Raw genomic sequence first — 20,862 nt, forward strand, 5'->3', positions numbered from 1 at the left:
TCCCGTTTGGAAGCCGAAACGTCATTTAACCTAAATGACTACTCCTTTAGTCGGTGCTTCATTTGGGGTCGTTCTGTAAAATGAATTCCACCTGACACTAGACATGCGGCCGCAGAGAAAGGGCCTAAGAAGAAGTTATATATATGTAGTGCCAAAAAGCACAATAAATGTGCTCTTGTTAAATAAATAAATAAATAAATAAATGAATAAATAAATATCGCTCCTGCGAACCTATTCTGTAAGGGACCGCGACCTATGAAGATGGGGTACAAGGTAAAACCCCAAGCAAAAACGGCCGCGAAATCTGGCAATCCGCTTCAAAAAAACACGTCTCCACCCGTGTCCGAAAAGGATTACAATTGCTGCGCGCTCGCCCTGCGCGAGTTCCTGGAGATAAAGAAGACGAGCGAAACAGGACCCTGAGAGGGGGCCAGTTGGCTTTGCCGGGGCAAATCTTCCTCGACGTTGCGAAATCTGGATGTGCACATTTTCCGCTCGACTTATTATGCAGGGGGGACCCGAGCTCGGGCGCGCGCTCATCTCCGCAACCATCGCCTTAAGTGATCTCCCTGAAGGGGTTTACGGGAAGCGCGGGGAAGGAGGCTTTTAAAGTCCATTCACCAGCGGCAGCTCAATAGGAGCAAGGGCGGCCCACAGAGCAGTGCTCTCGTATACACAAAGCTCTTCTCGCGGAGAAGCGAGGAAAAATGCTGCGCCTCATCTTTTGCTGTATGCGCTCAGACGAAGAAATAAAGAACATGGCAACAAGTTGCTGGATCAACAAGAAGTTTGGGGGGGATTTTCGTAGGAATCGACGTTCGGCTGGTCTCGATGCAGAAGAAAAGAAAAGCAGCACGGCCGGGAAGCGCACTCCTTGGTGCTCGGGCCTTTTTCTTCCGGCGGGAGAAACGCGGCAGCAGCGGTTGGCAAATGCGAAAAGCGTCGGCTGACATGGCTGAAATGGCTTAGGCGAACCGAACGGAGCGCTCTCTCGTGGTGCATTATTGGAAGCAAAGACAAAAAAAAAAAAGAAAAAGATAATCATGAGCAAGAAGCTAGTGCGAGGGAGCGCTTAGGTAATCGTTGACTTCCAGCATTAGTGGCGGAAGACTGACACCCAAAGCGCAAAATCATTTTGCTCGGACATTACTCGCGTTCATTGCCGATATCTGGTTCTCTCTTTTGCTTTTTTTTTCATTTGTTCGTTTCCGGGGCTCCAGTACTGAAGCGCATCATCGTTCGATGCGTCGCTGTCTACTTTGTTTTTCTAAAATACGCTTCTTATTTGTTGCACTCCCTAGTCATCTCAAGTGTAAGCAGCGCTCTTAATGACTGGGTGAAGTTTCTGGCAGGACCGTTGCGTAGGCGGAAGTGACCCTATAACCACGTGCCTTTGCTTACATCCAGGCATACAAAACGACACTCGCGACGTACATCGAGAGGTAATACCATGTCAAACTCCTAACGTTTTACAGAGAAGATGCTGTTGCTATGAGACGCAGGGAAATGTGACGAAAACATCTCCCACAAAAAATATCATCACGAAAAGCGTCTGCTTGATTGTCAGCGGTCGTTGTTGATTTCTGATCGTAGCGGACTTAAATTTAAAGAGGATTCCGGAGGCAAAGTTATAATTCTGTAGGTTAATTGAGACAGTGTAGGTAGAAATTATCAGTGTCGCTAATTACTTGTTGGCCCCATTTGTATGTTTCATAGAAGTGATGCGAAAAAAAAAGAAAGTGAAGTCAATGGCGCACGAAGTTTACAGTTCTCTATAGAGTACGTACTTTGCGAAAGAGCTTGATAAAATTTCAAAGCTTTAGGATGACCAAGAATGCCACGAAAATGATCAACGTTGCGTTAACTTAGGCGCATCGCAAAACTTTTATATGAGATCAGACCCGCTGCCACCAACTATGTAATCGCAAAATTAAATAGAAAATGGTAAGCAAATCAAAGAGACCTTGAAAAATCTAATTATACAGTTCCGTAGTTGAGCCGCAATCAGGGGAGTCGCAAGAAATGAGCAAGCTTTCCTCAGAGCCGCGGAAAAGACCTTTTCTGGTATAAAATATAAGTTTTGAATTTGCCTCTGTAAGCATGGAAACAGATGTTCTGGGCTGAAATCTTGCGCATATATGTGGGCGAGCAAACGTATACATGCGCTCAATGCATAATACAGTCGCTCAGTACATGCATACTGATCATATGCACTAATAAGCGTGTTGAAAGTGCCTTATACATTCGGAAATATTCATTTGAGCGTGTTAATTCGAAGGCGGTGCACTAGTCAAAGCCACTGGCATAGGAGAAACGGCTGCTCTGCACCGAGGAAAAGTCACGTGAGCAACCCGCAGCAGGCGATAGCAAGGTCGGTGAACAGAGTGACTTCAGTGCGAGAACAGCCTGCCAGATATGAGAGAAAGTCCCGAGTTGAGAAAAGTTCACTGAAATTTGTGCTGAGAATCTCCAAGTGGCAGCTTGACGTTTTCTTTTGTTTCTTTTTGTTTTTGCTTTTCGAGCCGCAGTGCTGACGTAGTTATCTACCACTTCTTATATGTGAGACACATGATACACTGGAAGATTTTTATGCGAAGCATATTACGAGAGCTCAACCCAGCTCCTCAGGCGCGGCGGTGTCGCCTTGAAACCACGTGACACCGTGACGTCACGACAGAGGAGAAGTGGCTTTGTCTCAACTCTTGCAAGACGGGCTGGGTGGGAATCGAACCAGGGTCTCCGGAGTGTGGGACGGAGACGCTACCACTGAGCCACGAGTACGATGCTTCAAAGCGGTACAAAAGCGCCTCTAGTGAATGCGTTGTTGCCTTAGAAACGAGCTGTTTCTAAGGCGTGCGTCTCTTGCTCAGGCGCACATTTCGTTGCCGCGCCGAACGCTGCTTTGCTCGACGCTCACCGCGTCCAATGCGGGGCGCGTAGTCGCTGCCCTGTAGCCCATTGTCTTACACCCCTTGGCGGGTCGACGGGAACGCTGTCGCGTTCCACTCTTGAAGGCGAAGCAGTAACGCATGAGTTGTTTCTTCGTCTATCCGAACCAAATATAGCCAAGCAACAGCAGTTCACCAGGCTAAACAGTGGTTCAACAACTAAAATAAAGGCTAGTATGCTTCGCATCCTGGGCTTAACCTTACCTAAGCCACAGCCACTTTTTTAAAATTCCAACATTTAAAGAAAATGCCTACAAAATTTCCTCGAATCATATCTCTACAGATAAATCAGGTATATTGAACGAATAACTTGACGCCAGTTATTTAGGTCTGCATGGCCATTATGAAATTTAGAAGCACGGAACTAGGCTTTTGTGACGATTGCCTTGAAATTTCCAATATAGAAGTATGCCATAAAGAGAGAGAAATAAACTGACTGGTAAAGGCAGGGAGGTTAACTGGATGAGATTCTGGTTTGCTACCCTGTACTGGGGGAAGAGTATGAGTAAATGAAAGACGGAAGGATCAGTCGAGAGAAAAAGCAAAGAAACGAAAAAAAAAACATATACGGAAGGTTGTGAACGTTCATGAGAATTACAGCCTCTCCAATAGGTCACTCGAACGTAGAAAGGTCAAGAGTGACGTCCCTGTCTTGTGGTGTGACAACCGTATAGTTCCAGGACTGTCTGCTCCGAAAGTGGCCGGTCGTCAAGACGCGCCAGCGTGGTCGCAAGTGACTGCCTGTGTGTGCTGTATCGGGGACAATGACAAAGAACGTGTTCGATAGTTTCCTCGTCACCGCAGTGGTCACACGCAGCACTATCCTCCCATCCGATGCGGAAAGCAAACGACTTCGTAAATGCGACGCCAAGCCACAATCGGTAAAGTACCGTTGTCTCGGGTCGGGACAGTCCCGGTGGAGGATGAAGTTGCAGACAGGGGTACAGTCGACGTAAACGTGTGTGCTGGAAACTAGATATGTTCCACAACGATTGTATATAGGGCATCATATGGAAGCACGCAAAGTTGCGCTGCTGTACCTGTTCTTGACAGTGGCATTGGCTCCTGCACGTTGTCTTCATGAGCAGATCTAGCAGCTTCATCGGCTTGTTGATTACCCATTATGCCACAGTGGCTAGGAAGCGACTGAAATGTGACGTCGTGTCTTTGCTCGACGAGACGATGAAAGAGCTCTCGGATTTGTAGCACTAATTATTCGTAGGGTCCATGGCGTAAGGCGAAAAGCAAGGAATGTAGAGCTGCCTTATAATCGCTGAAAATGCTCCACTTTTGAGGTGGTCCCTCTCAAATAATGCGTAATGCACTACGAAGAGCAGCAAACTCCGCAGCTGTCGACTGACAGTACCAGGGATTCGAACGAAGGCGCACCTCTCATCACCAGCTCTCAAGCAACTTTCGTTGCTCTTGCTGTACAAATAACACGACACATCATACTCATATATACACTGATGGTTCAACCACCGTGGACGGTTCTGCAGGATCAGTAATTTTTTCTGCGAAAGCCACCCCTTTGAAGTTCAAAACATCGCATCAGACTATACCAACGTATGCCATAAAATGTCTAGTAAAGAAGTTAGTTGATGTAATTAGTTTATATAGTTAATTGATTGCTTTGGTTTTTCTTGAAAATGGTAAATTGCGGTTATCAGTCGGTGCTTGTCTCATATTGCGAAGTGGTACCATGGACATGCTAGAAAGAAGTGGATTGTTGTTACGTATAATGTTACCTGCCAAAAGCCATGTCTTATATTTGCACATAACAGTGAAGAGTAGAATAAGCAACTGCTGATAAATTTTGTTAGCAGAATGAGTTACGTATGAAAATGTGATTATCTGCAGTGCTTGGTTTTGTAGTCGATGTAGGGGTGTTCGGACGAGAACCGGAGAGTTCAGCATGGTATGACTGGTATAGTAGTGATATAGTGGTGCTAAGCGCAAAGTATATGTTAGACCCCACAACTTTGCGCAGTAGGAAATGTGGCTGTGCAACAACGAAATACATGATCTTCTTAGCAGACTGCAAGAAAAATGTAATCGGGTTCTGTTTAAAGGGAAACAAGCGAAAGGAATTTTTTTACAGACGTTGTAAATTGATTATTTCCAGTGCAGGTGGTCATACAAAATGACCCGTAGACATTTAAATGTGTATACTCCTTCAATCTGGCGATCACATAAAAGCAAGTTAAGCGAAATATTTCCTACATGTTTTCTCCTAGAGTGAAAAATTAGATTTTTTTTTCGACATTTAACGTTAGGAGATTTTCTGATAATCAACTAGAGATATTAAGTAACCCAGAGGTTATAACATTTCGTAATTGCGGAAGCGAATCACCAACAAATATGAGAGCTGTGCCATCTGCATACATTAGTACATTAAAGCTTCGCAGAGTTATGAAGAGATCGTTTAGAACATACAATAGGTCCAGATATTGACCCTTGAGACATCCGATAGATTACACTGATATATGAGGAGCGGAAGCTTTCACGGGACAGTTTCTGCTACCGCGATGAGCGGTTGCTAGTAAAGAATTGAAAAGTGTTGTGAACTACGCCGCGCAATTCAAGTTTCTATAATAGTATAGGCAGTGACTAACACCACCGAAGACCTTTTTTGCTATCTAAGAAAACAGATATTGTATATTTACTGCTATGAAGGGTATTGTTAATATTTCGCACAAGGGTTGCCACGGCTGTAGAGGTCGACTTGTTTGGTATAAAGGCATGTTGCTCAGGGCTTATATCGCTGTTCCCACTCAGAAACATTTAAAGTTGTAGTGAAATTAATTTTTCGAAAAGTGGGTTAATTATACTAGGTACAGACGTTGACTTGTAACTGTCTGCGCCATTTCGATCACCAGAGTTTTATAAAGGCAATGCGTTGGCAATTTTTGGTACATTAGAATACGATCTGGATGCTATCACGCCGTAGTAGGTACGGTAACGAATCGGACAGTATATGGCTGTTCTGCTTCAAGATTTTGGCGTTTCTATTTATCTACTCTAGCAGCCTAATTTACAGAAATTCCGGGTACCACAGATCTGACGGCACTCCCTCTGTAACATAAAATAAAAGCACTTTCAACAATTCTGTGGAAAAAAAAAAGGAAGTCGGCTTATTTCATACGTGCTGGTTCACAAGGTGCAGGCCTAAACTGGAAAAGTAATTATTGGAACTATTTGCAACTTCCGTAGAAAGGTGTTCTGGTGAGACTCGGTTTTCTTTCCCCAGATCTATAACATCTGTCACTAATATCCATACCGTTTTATTATCTCCAGCATGACGTGTGACAAAGTTTGTGTACTAGTATCTTTTAGGGTTTCTCATCATTGGAGCAGCTGTTTTTCAAGAGGTCAATATTGAAATCACCCTGCATGAGAAGGGAAGTTTTAGAAGCCGTTTGAGCAACCAGAATGTCCTCCGTGATTCTAATAAATTTGTTAACAGTCGAGTTGAGAGGGCCGTAAACAACACCTACTTCAATACAACGCTTTGAACTGATAAACAGTGATTCCATTGCTTGTAAGCTACGTGTGCTACCTGCTAGTGCGACGTATTCCAAATCATTCTGAAAAAAAAAAAAAAATGCCACGCCGCCGCCGCCGCGCGTGCAGCTGGCTCTAGGTTTCGATGTCGTGGTATACTCAGGGATGGGAAAATTTCTCCTTTCAGTCAAGATTCTGTAACTGCTAAAATATCGAAGTTAAATGAATGCCGTGATAAACAGCTATGTGAGGTCATGGTCTTAAGTACTTGTGTAACGAGAAAGGTCTTCCGTCTAGCTGATTTATTAGCGCTGTGAAGGTTAAGGCTTTGATTTTGAAAGGACAAGTACTAGCATAGAAAATTTTCTATCATTTATTCGGCACCACAGGCCTTGAATTCGGCGTTATATGTCATTTCAGCCAAGAAGAAGTATGCATTGGTGAAAGCAACGCCGAGGCGTAAACGATGCAGTACCGTTTCTTCACTTCAGAGAAGACCAGGTAACAAGCACCGTTGCACAGAAGGGTCTAGGCACACACCTGACTTCCTCATCAGTTGCATTCACAAGGAAAATTCAAGATGAGATTTAATATGCTGCGAGAACGATGGAAATTTGTGTGATCTTGAAAGCGAAATATTTGTTTTTCTTTCAGAATTGAAGAGCACGTAAGGCGTAAACTTACAAAGGTTGTCAGTGACCATTCAGTAAACGAAAACAAAAGAATGGCGACTTGAAGTGATTGACAGTGTCGGAGAAGTGCCTTGTCTTTGTTGCCCTGATGAAGACAGATCTTCATGTCGAAACGTTGGCTTTAGAGACATCCCATCTCCGACCACTCTCGATCGCATGGAGCTTTATGGAGGCACAACAAGTATGAAGGTGTGCCACGCGCGTAGAAAGTAGCAGGGTTTACTGGACGTTTGGAAACTCGGTGTCGGGCTTAACATTCGAAGTGCAAACGGGACTGAAGACTTATAAAAGGGTTGTTTGAAGGCCAACTTTAGGTGAGCACAAAGAAAAATTACAGAAAAGGTATTAAACGGCACTGCCCTACTGTGTGAAACCGTACTGCCCTAGTGTGAGAACGCGGAGTTGTAGAAGGAAACTTTCCCATGATGATTAGCGCAGTCAGTAAAAGTAGTACTGAAACCACACGAGCATGTTTTCTTGCATGTTGAAGTACTTATACATCCAGATGGAAAAAATGGCACAGTTACTGTGGCTGAGGCCTTGGGTTGTGAGAACAGTAGTGGAAGAGTAGAATGGATCTGGCGTTGGAGAATAGTAAAATACTGCTGGACGTTTTGGGGGGGGTAAAAGTAAACGAAAAAATGGAGTCAAGATAACAAATCAAGATAACGAATCAAGATACTTCAACATTTATTGGTTTGTTAGCCGAAAACGCAGGAGTGAGGTAACAATGACGACGTCAGTGGCACCAGCAACTACGCCGTTTCATTCATTGTGCTTCGAAGATAGCGAGGGGGCGAGGATCAGTCAGCACGTCGTGAAAAGGGTCGCCGAAATTCGAACGTGCAAACCACAAGAGGACACGTCCGCCAGCATTATGTCTCATGACAGCAAGCGTCAACCTTGTCAATCTCCTCAACATGCGTGATAGTGCAACACGCGCACACAAAACGAAAAATAAAAAAAAATGAAAGAAAGAAAGAGAAATGAATTGCCAGGATCGGAAGCAACACCAACACCCACACAAGTGGTGGCCGCGTTTATTTCTAGCGAAGGCAGTGCTAAAGAAATAATGGTTCCTCACATAACGTTGGTACCTTAAATAAATAAATAAATAAATAAATAAATAAATAAATAAATAAATAAATAAATCAGATAGAACATTGAAGGGTTGGGGGGGCGCGCAGGAAACAAGTGTGTTTCGTCTTTCTCGTTTTCCGTGCTCAAACACGCATGTAGTAGGTCACTTTTGTGTTCCGTGTTGCTTCCGGGCAGCCCGGGACGGTGGTTGCCATGTCTGGGCGTCGGAGTGCCACCGCCGCGGCATGCGTGCCCGCCTTCTCGCCCGCCGGCGGTGGCACCGGCGGCTGCGTGGCGACTCTGCCGCGGCTCTGACAGATATTAAACCGCCGCAGCATCTAGCGAAGGCATTAGAAGCTGCAGCGGCCTGGCGCGGCGACGTTGGAATGCTCGCCATGCATTGTCAGCGCGGCGCGCTTTTGCTCACGTCATGCTGTCAACGGACGGCTGCGGGGAGACCGTCCCAAAACATTGGCCACCCTTGTCTAACCGGAGGCTCGTCCTGACATCCGCGTCGGCAAACTGTGCCTCCCCTCCATGCATTCCTTTCGCCTGAGCGCGGTGATGTTTTGTTGGGAGACGAATTGAGATGTCGGCCGGCATCCCTGCTTGCGTTCGAGGAAAGAAAAAAAAAGGAAGCTGTGCGATATCGTTTCGTACTGTGTATACTGAGCACGGATGCACTACGCAACTAAATACTAACGTCCCCGTCTTTGAACTGAAACTTCGGTCTAGTATTTTGCATATATACGTATCGTGCACCTTCTTTCTTTTGCTTCTCAATTTACGTGTCAAATAGTATTACGTGGGAACTGTAAACGAACCTCAGCCGCATACTGACAAAGGAGGAAAATAATGAAACAAAACAATTGTAATGACGCCTTTGAGAAAGATATGTTCGAGGACAATTTCCACAGTTATTCGTTAGTATAGTATATAGCTGACTAGGACGGTGTACTTTCAGCCGCTGATGTGTAGAGGCAGCCCAAACAACGTCCGCACTAATCACACCCTGCTCATGATCAATGGCATGGAATAAGATAGTCTTGACGGGCAACTTATGTGAACCTGAGGTGTACGGGTAAGTATGACGGCATCGAAAGTATGGCTTGTCGGTACGTCTTCACGTAATTCGTCAGCTTGAAGGCGGTAACAAGATATAGCCTCGGCATGACTGATCATCTTTCCGAACACTGATTCAAATGAACTCGTGCTAATTCAACGTCCCGATTTACCAGTGCCCAAGGTAAGCTGCACGTAAGTGCTTGAGAAGGCGTTAGCATTTGACTCGTAATTACTAGCAATATTTGCTTCTTAATTGCTGTCCAAGTCAGCCGGAAATCCGTGCAGTTAGATTTTACGGTGGAGGAACGCATACGCGGGGACAGTGTTTCCATTAGCTGATGACTATTAGCGATGGCTAATAGACAATACAGTTTATAAGTCACTCCTGCAGTGTCTGCATTAAAAGGGCTTCCAAGCTTTTATTTAATTTATTCCCACTATTGTGCCGCGTTGCCACCAATGCGACAAGAAAACAAAAACAAAGCAAGACAGCCTTGTCACAGTCTTGTAATAACAGTACTACATTGAAAGATAACTTTTGTCACATATATATGCAGTCACTGGAACATCTTCAGAAATGACCATTCGAGCCACGTACACTGCAAAAATCTTTACACCTTTAAAGGCGTTTTCTTGTTGCATTGGTCAAACCCTCACCGTTAGGTCCTTACAAAAATTTATAGAGGCCAACAACGGAGCCCTAACTGGACGTGTGTTGACAAAAGACGTAGTTTAAAACTATCTAATCATTATTACAGCCTTGGGCGCACAGAAATATCCGACAGGATAACTTCATATCTGTGAAATTCTCTTATAGGATATTTCTGTGCGCCCAAGGCTGTCATAATGATTAGATAGTTTTCAACCACGTCTTTCGTAATCGCAAGTCTAGTTATGGCTCCGTTGTCGGCCTCTATAAATTTTTGTAAGGACCTAACGGTAAGGGTGTTACAAGTGCGACAAGCAAACACCCTTAAGGGTGTAAACATTTTTACAGTGCATGGTTTAATCCGTGGGATTGCAGCGACATGTTAAGCTGAAACCATAGTCTGTATTCCTGAAGATCAAAGACGCTATTGGATACTTACAGCACAAAATGTTCTTGCATGGCTACGCTTCGAAAGTCCGCCGCATCATCTCTTTATGAAAATAGCCGGTACAAAGCCGATTCAATGGCAGAGGTTTATCCAGTATGATGTAGGGTTCTGTGCCATAGGTGTTGCTTGGCATGTCCCGCTTAGCGAGTTTTTTTTTTTCGGAATCCCTGTTTGTTCGACGCAGCCTATTTAGCGACCATGACATTATGTGAATTAGGTAGGAATCAGCTCACGTATTTTGAAGAAAAAAAAAACACTACACTTTCATTAAGCCCATCCCTTTTCTACATGCTCAGTATAGGGAGTGTAATCAAAAAGTGGGACTCTTTAGGGGCTCCCTAGCAGCACGAAAACGTTTCCGCAAGCATAAACACCGCACGAAAAAGAGGCTGAAGCGATGCACACGCGACTCGCTTGCTACGCTGTACGCAGGCGCGCACGTGCCGCAGGCTCGGCTCGCTTGCATCCCGAACTTGACATTCACGTCCATTGTGTACACCTATGTAATTACGTGATCACGGAGCGCTGCCCAGCGGCAGGCGCGACGCACGTGCCCGCATATTGTGCTCGATGACGGAGCGGGCGAGGAGGAAGCCCCAGGGCGGGTGGCTAAGAACCCCGTGAGACAAGCCTTGATGCTGCGCAGCCCGGGCCGTAAGCACGGGCCATTTGAGCAGTTGGGCAGAGGCCATTCGATCAACGCCGCTTGCCCTCGCTTACCACTAAAAGAAGAGAAAAAGAAATGCTAGAAGGGCAAGCCGAAGAGGGAATTGGGGGAAAATAAAGGGGGGAGGGGGGGGATCGAACTCGAGCGCGTTTTGCTGACGCTCGTTATGGGTGGCGCGAGGTGGGGGAGGATGGCCAGCAGAGAAGGTATTTGCGTCACGTCGCCGTGGCGGACGTGTCGCGACAAAACTGGGCAAGTGCCCCATGTCGATAATCCGCTCGTTTCGATCCCGCGGCGGATTCGTTATGGCTCCGAGCACGCGCCCGTCCAACTCCGACGAGCAATGAAAGGCTCGACAAGGGAAAGCGTCAAAACAGAAGACAGAAAAGGAGGCGCCAAGCCGAAAGGCCCACCGGAACAGAAAGCAGAACAGAGGCAAAAAAGAAAGTGAGAACACGCTTCCCCTTCAAATTTGAAAAGTGCAGCGGGTGGGCGGGTGCTCGGAGGGGAAATTGTCCGTGGATAGCGAAGAAGGACGGGTGAAGAAAGCAAACAAATGTGATATTAAAGGGAAAAAGAAAGGAAAAGGCGAAGGGACCAGCAATACAACAAGTCAGAATCCTTCGCGTCTCCTGTCAATCAATGGGAAACTGGCACAGAAAGTTTGCCATTTCCCGTTCTTCCAAATAGCGGTATGTCCTCTCCGCGGAGCACCATCGGGAGCAAAAGTTTGGAGACCGTGGCATCAGCAAAAAAATTTAAATTTTCTTCGGGCCTAGCCGCTGAACGCGGAATTGTGTCAATACATTGCGTTGCTGGAACATGTATACGTGTGCTGTACAACTAGATTTTCAAACTACACGCATAAGATACGAAACGTGAATTTTTGCTCTGCGTCCGTGTTCTCCAAATTGCTGCTTGCTACTGTAGATGGATAAAAATTGAACACGTAGAAATAAATATCAATAATAATAGTAAGCAGGAAAAAGATTAATTAGTCACGGCGATGCTTCTATATTTTGTAGCGAAATATTGGTGCTTAAGTCATTTTGCTTCTCTTTATGAAGTGACAAGTGGAACTTGAGGCACATACTACAGCACCACCAATTCTGAAAGATGTGCGTTTGAACTGACATTGTCTGAATGGATTCAAGAATGTATTCTACACCCTAGAGAAGAGTATAGATCAAATAGTTCTGGCTCATTTTCCCTCTTGAGAATTGCGGGATGTTCGAAAATAATTATCTAACTAGTAACACAAGCTTCCACAATTTTTAACAAGTTGAAGTTTCGTCCATAATGCGAAACAGTGACCCGATAGCTGGCGCAATATTAAACGCAGTAAGTCTTAATTTGAACCATTTTGTCTGATATCGGCTTGTGTAAAAATTCAGCTTTCAAAAAGAATAAAACTGTCTCCAGTATTATTTTACAGAGGTGGCGCTCAGCACCGGTCAGGTTAGGTTAGGTCAGGTTAAGTTTGGTCAAGTTAGGAGAATTGGAGAAATACGGCTTCTCCTGTCTCTGTTATATCGCGTCTTTCTGTTCTTGCCGTTGGCTTATTTCAGCTAGTTCAGCTAAACGTATACATTTAACCTAAGCCAACCGCACCTAACCTACCCTAACCTTGCCTAGCCTACCTCTAACTTTGCCCAACCCAACCTGAACTAATCGTTGTCGTTTTAGTTAAGGAAATGCTAAATAGCTTAATACCGCCACAGAGGATCCAGCTCATGCACCTGCCACAATGTGCAGTTAAATGAAAGAATCGCTCAACATTTGTGCTTGGCACTTTGTGCGACGTCTTGTAGGCTACGCTACCTCTGAGAGTGACGGCGTATTTGTGTACACCTCGAAGGCCACAGCAAGCAATATCGTTGCGGACGAAAACGAACACGTGCCCACTGAAAGAAAGTTGTTTCGAGGCTCCAGTGGTGTCCCATGCTGCTGTCGCAGTAAATGAGCCCAAAGCCACAGCAGTGGCGTCACGTTGCTGCTTTTCCCCTCCCCCCCCTTTTTTTTTAAACATCGTGCAGATGTTTTATGCGATCTTCAAAATTTCTGCTGTTGCCAATCTAAGTATAGTAGCCATTCGCGCAAACTATTTGACGTGCTACAACTGGAACCATTTCTTCCTTGAGCTTGTCTTTCGCGTCTGCCTGTTATTGCTGCAACTTGTAGATGGAAAGTAGTTCTACCAGTGCGTTAAAACACGTCAATCTACCAGCGACGTCCTCCTCGATGGTCAACTGTAAGGCATCCTGAATAGCGCAAAGATACCCACCGCGGTAGCTAAGCGGCTTTGGCGTTTTGTTGCTGAGCTCGTGGTCTTAGGTTAGAGCGCGTCCGTGGCGGCCGTATTTCAATGGAGGCGAAATGTAAAAACGCTGTTTCACATAGATATAGGTGCACGCTAAAGTTCAGGTGGCCAAAATAATCAAAATGTAACTCAAAATGTAACTCAACAATGAAAATTTTCACAATTTTATCAACTGAGCCTTATAATACAATGTCTACAGCGGAAAAAATTGTGGTGTTATGCACTGCTCTTAAATATACCACTGATCTGTAATAGAGCTTTTGCAAAACCCTCGTAAATAATGTAAAAGCTTTACATAAGCTGTGAATTCATCTATGATATATTTCCGCTTGAGAATCTCTAACAGATGCATTTTGCAGAACTGCGATATCTGTTTTTGGAGCGGCAATATGAATTTGTGAACTTCATGCTTGCATTTTTTAACTCACCTGTTTTCGGCAATTTTTCGGAATCATTGAGGTCTCAAATCTAAAATCTGATTCGTGGAGTTTTTTTTCCTCAAATGCAGCACATCTCATTAAAGTTGAATCCGACACGCGGTTATCTTACAAAGGCATTTGTGCGTTTGAGATGTGTTTGAATAGGGAAGTCGCTGTTAGCCCCGAGATAAAGCTTTCTCTTAAATCTATATTAATCACGCCTTATTGATCGGCGTCCAGTTTTTTGTTTTGACGCGAATTTACTGCCCGACGATTCGAGATGTCGGAAAACCATTCATTAAAGAAATGATGGAAGATTAACATTTTTGGAGCTTTTACACACTTTCTAGCACTGAATTGAAATCTGGGATTTTACGAGCCAAAACCACGATTTGATTCATAAGGCACGCCGTTGTGATATTAGTTTCGACCCCCAAGGGACATTTAACGTGACCCAAATGCATGGGACACAGGCGTTCTTGCAGTTCGCCCCCATCAAAATGCGGCCGCCGCGGCCGGGTTTTGACACCGCGACTCCGTGTTTAGCAGCGCGACACCATAGCCGCTAAGCAACCACGGCGGCTTTTTCTAAGGGTGAATCTATGCTACTGTTTCATGAGGATTTTTCAATTTGTTTTCATTCTAATTGTCCTTCCTTATGGACTCGCATGAAGGGGCACGCCAGTTATTACCATTGTGGTGAAGAGGAAGACGAAGAAGGCGCTCTTGTTGCGGCTGTGCGCGTGATCAGCGTTTGTCGACTGCCAGCGCTACCAGACTGTGCCCAGTGCCTCTTAATAAATCGCCTTATTACACCATGATTGTTCCCTCAGCGCTATACGGGTGATGAGAAATGTGTGGAATCGGAACAAAACAATCGTTCGAAAATACGACCCTAGAAATGTTTTCTAGAGCGTCATAACTATAAGGTATTTATTTTAACTGGATAATCGCAATATATTTGCATGTCGCAATATCCAAGTAACTAGAGTGGAACAAAGAGCAAAAACAAAGAGCAAAAACAAATAAATAAATAAATAAACATAATGAAAACGAACAAAGAAGGTGAATATAAGGCACAAAAAGAATGCGCGAAACTGTCTATTTTTTCACATTTGTTCTACTTTTGTTATACTGGTAACTGGACCTTGTAATCGAAGAATAAATAAAAAAAACTGATGTTTTTGTAAGAAAAATAACAAGTTCCACCTTCTTGTACTTGACTGTCTTTCGACTGCACTGTAACGATACACTTTATATCCTAAGCCTTGAAAATATTGGAACTCCTTTTCGGCCATTGGAGCCTGCCTGTCTGTCCGCCCCTCCGTCTGTCCTTTTATTCGTTCTTCGCCAACCAACTCTAGGAATCAACGAAACGTATGCCCGGCTGGCAGCACGCTTCTGTGAGATCTTGGTGTAAGCAGGCACAATGAAAAAAAAAAGAGAAAGAAAGAAATAAGCCGAGTTTTCACAGCACTTAGCATCGGCCGATAACAGGCAGGGCGGTTTCGTCATCTTCAATGGTCTGAAAACTTGCTACACCAGAACAACGACGGATTGTTGAACGCACTGATGTCGATGCCAGTGCAGTGTGGCAAGCTAGATCGCAAGAGACCATATTCACACCCTCGAGTCATCAGACCGTTACTACATTTGGCGTGGTGTCGATGTAATTTTATCCTAATGTGAACGTGTGAATTTCAATATACGTAAGCAACTCGTAATGCATTGAACGCGTTGACAAATGTTGACATCATTGTATACATGGCACCTAAGCGTTAGTTTGACTGCGAGCAGGTCGTTGAAAAAACGGAAGCGGATCGAAGAATGAATAGAATAGAGTGGGATGCCAAATACAATTAATTACACGTAAAAATTAAAAAAACACACAGAACGCAGAGGCATCTTGTGTCTGCAGCTTAGCTTTGTACCCAAAGCGAGTGCCGTTACAGTGCCGGCGTTAGAGAAATGGCCCATCACCTATCATCGTACTCCGAAGATTTTCCCAAGGCACGTGGACTTTTGCTTGTGCTTACCCCAAAATGTGTAGAGATAAATTCCTCCTTCTATATATATATATACTTTTATGGGCAGATTTCTTCACTTTTCTGCAGAGCGTTGGGTTTATTATTTATTGATTTGCTATTTTCGAAGAAGAGTCAGAAGGATATGGCATGGCGACGTGTCGTCATGAGCTGCCCTACTTTTGCTTTCATGCACCCCAATGACGCATGTGATTAGTCATTACCAAGCACTGCCCCAGGAGGGATGATAACTTCAAGTGAGAGAGCGTAGAGGAAGATAATTCTGTTGACTTTCGTTCGAGGACATTCGTTCCCGTTGTTGTGGCTCCAGGTGGCGTTTGGGCCAGGAATCCACCAAGCCCACTGACGAGTATGTCCGGCATTAGGAAGGGAGGAAAATGGGTTTATTTTAGACTTTACTGGTTTATTTTATGTACTGGCTCCAGAAACGGAAGCCCACTCCAGGCAGGAGCATATTAAGCGTCTGAGTTCACATCAAAACACGTCAGTACACCTCTCACTGCAGCAAAAAAGTCTCCGCTTTTAATCCCGTCATCCTTCCTAGGAGACTAGACTCAGGAATCTGATGAATGTATCCCGAAGGATAACAATCGTCGAATCGGTCGCAAAATCCCGCCCATGATATCGCACCGTTCCGCCGAACTCCGCCTCCTACGTTGCACCTTCCCCCCCGCCTATGGCGCAAGCGCGTAGCAGCAACACCTCCTAGACTAGAAGGCCGGAGTGCTCGGCGAGTGACGTCACGGGCAAGAGGCCATCGGCACGCTCGGGGATACGGGTTCAGTGAAGGGATCGCGCCTTGGTTCACCTAGCAGCCGTATGCTTTTATTGACCACTCCACACGTTTTCTTCGGTCGAAACTGCGGAATGAGCAGCAGGCACCTTACAAAGCATTTATTTAGAGGCACAGATACAAAACAGCTTTGTAAAGCTTGTGCATGTATTGATGCCAGAAGCTTTTATAGCATCGCGCTTTGTCGTCTTTGTAATGTACGTTTTTTGTGAATTATTATTATTATTTATTATACCCCATACTTCATACCTATTACTTCAAGTAAATTGAATCTATAAAAACCTCTTCTTCCGTATTTTGTAGTTGTGGTTTTTACGGCACGGCAATGACGAATGTAATGCACTCGATTGGCTTCACAATTGCGTATGAACAATCTTATTGGGGACCCATGTATTTATTACAATCTAGATTATGGTCAAACGAGTAATTTCGCTTTCGACGCACTAATACCGCAGTCCACTAATTTACAACAACTCAAATGAGTTTAGAAATGGGATATAAAACATTTGTGCAGCTATTTACACAAAAACAGCTGCCTTATTGCGCAGAGTTTCAGCTTTTCTCTTCCTTTCCTTAGCATTGGCATCCAATATTTTGTCATTCATCTTGCAGCAGCAGTTCTTCAATAAAAACTGCATCCGCATTATCCCCCTTATCGCTCCGTCGTCGCATTGCCAGCCTAGCTTTATTTCACAAATTCTTTCATAGCCATATGCGCATCCCACCTTATATCCTTCCTCCTACACGCATATCTCACCGCACCAGCCATCAGCTACAGGTTGCCCGTCCACGCTCACGCACTGTCACGTTTTCAAATTCTTTTTTTCTTCGCACAGCTGCAGACAGGAACGGCCTTCCTAACGACGTTGCTGTCATTATGTGCCCATCCAAGTTCACCGAAAATGTAAAAAACTTCCTGTTATTGTGACTATGTATTTTTATTCTTGCCACCCCTTATGTAACGCTCCATTTATTGGAGCCTTTAAGGTAATAAAATGAAATGAAATGAAATAAAATATTCGTGCTACACCACAAAAGGTGCCTTAACACAAATTCAGATTTATGTCTATCCTCGCAGGCGTCGAACTCTGAGCAATCATCACTTTCTGTAAATGCACTTGCTGTAATTGAGAAATTAACATTTCCGTATTTTTCAAAAGTAACTACTTAAAGAATTTCTGAACATCTTACCCTGGAGTGCGCTAATACAATGAAGTCTGCACGTGATTGCGCCCTAATCCAGGCACTCTGGGCTTCTTCATCTTGCGGAAACTTGAAGACATTATTTTTCTGCCTTGATTTGTACATGTAATTGCTCCGGCAATTGGGCACGCAGCACTTAATAGGCATATCTTGGCATGACACTCCACATTCCGGGGCAATGAAGACTCGCGGTACACGCAATCGCAAGCACAGCACAAGTGTTGAGACTACTTGCACTGGTCACGTCTAGAAAAAAATGTGCGTTCGGAAGCATGCAATAATAGCATGGCCGAACATGCCGGGACTTCTTTAACCCCGAAGCTATTCAAGGAATGGCAGGGCTCCTGGAACTAATTGAATTGTTGTCGCCACTTTCGTCCCCTCGGTCTTCTCCGAATAGCCGGGATTAACCATTGTATATCTTCCGCGCTTCATTTTCAAAACTGGTGCGCCGCTCGTAGCTTCGTAGCACGCTGCACGGAACTTCTATGTTGGCCTCTTGTGCGTGACGTCGCTCAAGGGGAGAGGGTCAGCCAGAAGGCCTCAAGTTCTCTAGAGGGTGTTGGTAGCAGTCTGGGAATCCGAGGTCGAAGCCGTTGCCACGGTAGCATTCGACGTTGGCCCTTTTCATCAATTAGTTCAGGTTGTCAGGTTCCGGTAGAGGCCTCTTTTGTTCACCCGTCAACGGTCGGCGTCAACGCAGCGTCGGCTTCCGGACAGGCGCTGATGAATGGGACAGGGGGGTAGGGGTGGCATCGTGGTAAACGTCTAAGGAATGCTCACCGCCGTATTGAGACGTAACATCGTCACCAGAGCGAACACCGGGTAGTTCTGAACGTGCATTGTAAAGCAAAGGCAGAGAGACAGCGTGAACTTTATACGTGTGTTCGGGACAGTTCTGTGAACACGCTTTTTGATCCTATAGAGCATAAACTATATGTGCGTAGGTGACGTTTCCATTGTTTTGATTATTTCGTGGAGTCGTAACGCGTGCCATTCGGACTGTTGCAGACACGCGTAGAAAGCGCGAGCCGTCACTCTTCTTCTTCGCGCGTGCGCGCGCTCACAAAAACCCTACGCTTACCTGTCACAATGGGTGTCGAGATGTCTTGAAATGTGCACTCTGGTGTGCCAGCCTGAGACGAAAGACTTTGCGAAAACCTGGGTTTTTAATGACGTTTCTCCGTATTATGCAGTCAGGTACATACAGGTGTGCTGAGGAGCTCTCAGACTGAGCTGGTTATTTAGAGCGTTACCTTTCTTAGCTGAAGGCGTGCTCGCTATTACCTGCTCATTCTTTATTTTATGCACTGTCGGATGCGTCATAAAGGCAGGAGTAGACAAAGGTCTTAGGCTAGCCGACTGCGTTGTTAAATGCTTCTTCGCAGCATGTGGGACAAAGCACAACCAAGACTTATGTGCTTGAAAAGTCCTTCATTCAACTTTATTAATGAATATTCCACAGAACATGGCACGTGAAGTTTGGTCGCTTGTTCGAGGGCGCTTCTTCTTAATGCGGGTTTATTGATGTGGGTTCTTTGATGCGGTTTATTGATGCGATATTTTATTTCTCGCGGACTTTTTTTTATCAGCCGGCAAAAAAAATCAACTGGCAAAATAACCTGGCTGATAACATGCCCGCTTTATGTTTATTCAAATTTCCTACAAGTTCTTCATTGACAGCGCGGCATTCAGAGTAGTAATTAAAAACAGCTAATCGCAATTAATTATTCAATTTAATGGCATCAACAAAAACAACAATAAAGAAACTACTAGCGGCTACTCCACGCGACTGAGAACAATATGTACTTGGTTATCCTCGCGTGGAATGGCCCGTGCTTAAAAAAAAAAAAACGCGATCCATGATAGCTGAGACACCCTGCATAAATATACAAACAAAAGTTGATATTTCGAGGCCTTTTGTTCACAATAGCAAAGAATATACGTGGTCCTTACTTATATACAGGAAAGATAACGCAATGAGTGTGCCGTAGGCATATGATAGATCGATCCGTGTCTTATTCGCATGTGGTTTCGAGTGGATGTAGAACCACTCGAACCAGAACTTTAGTGGTTTTTTATCACTAGTTTCCTCTTGCTGCAGTTTGTATACCCCTGGCCAGGGATTTTTCCGCGGAACTCCCGACTGCTGCCGTCAATCACTCATCCATACAACCTAAAGCGTCGTTAAAACGTTTCTTTTTAAAAATATTTTCTAAAGAATATTCCAATGGGGATTCTGAATATGGAGTGACTTGAAGCCATATGCGGCAAGCTGCTTCGAGAAAACACCTACGCGCAGGTGTTTTTCGGGATTACTGAGAAACACAAAGAACTCATACTTGTATGTGTTGGCAGTTGCAAAGGCTAGGCACGTACAGCACTAGCAGGAAGTCTGCGCGTCACTAAACAACCTGGCGAATAATCTGAAGAATATGGAACGTTCTGCTAAATAAATGAAACTCAGTAACGTTCAATGCGGATGAGTTCTGCCAGCTCATTACGCGGCCTGCTACAGCTTTGAACGAGTCCGCTTCAAGAGCTCAAAGCACAACCAAATGTTCCATCAGTCGGCGTCATCCCGAACTAGATGAGACATGTTCATTAGGTGAACTAGAAAAATGAAGCCTCATTATGTCGTCACAATACTGACGACGTGTGTTATGTTGCTATGAGAAACCTCGGGCCAGCTAGTACTATGATATTGTCGAAACTACTTCATTATCTGTGAATATCAGAATGCGTTCCCTTTTATAGAAAGAAAATAAGAGCTACTTCCGTGCTTAAGTATGGCAACACCGCGTTTTTTTTTACATTCATTTCGTCCTGTTAGCCTTGAGAGCTGCTACATCGCGATTCCAAACATTACATGACGCCAAGTGCCCTTCAACTTGACCCTACACAGAAAATTTCAGTCCTGACATGTATTTACATTAACTATACCGGTGAATAACGTTTAACAATGTTACATACAGTACCGAGAGAGGCTGGGATAATTGCTTAAAGAACAAGATGAAAACCTGCAGTTT

The sequence above is a fragment of the Dermacentor albipictus genome, chromosome 1 (genome assembly GCF_038994185.2).
Source record: "Dermacentor albipictus isolate Rhodes 1998 colony chromosome 1, USDA_Dalb.pri_finalv2, whole genome shotgun sequence".
NCBI classification, from domain to species: domain Eukaryota; kingdom Metazoa; phylum Arthropoda; class Arachnida; order Ixodida; family Ixodidae; genus Dermacentor; species Dermacentor albipictus.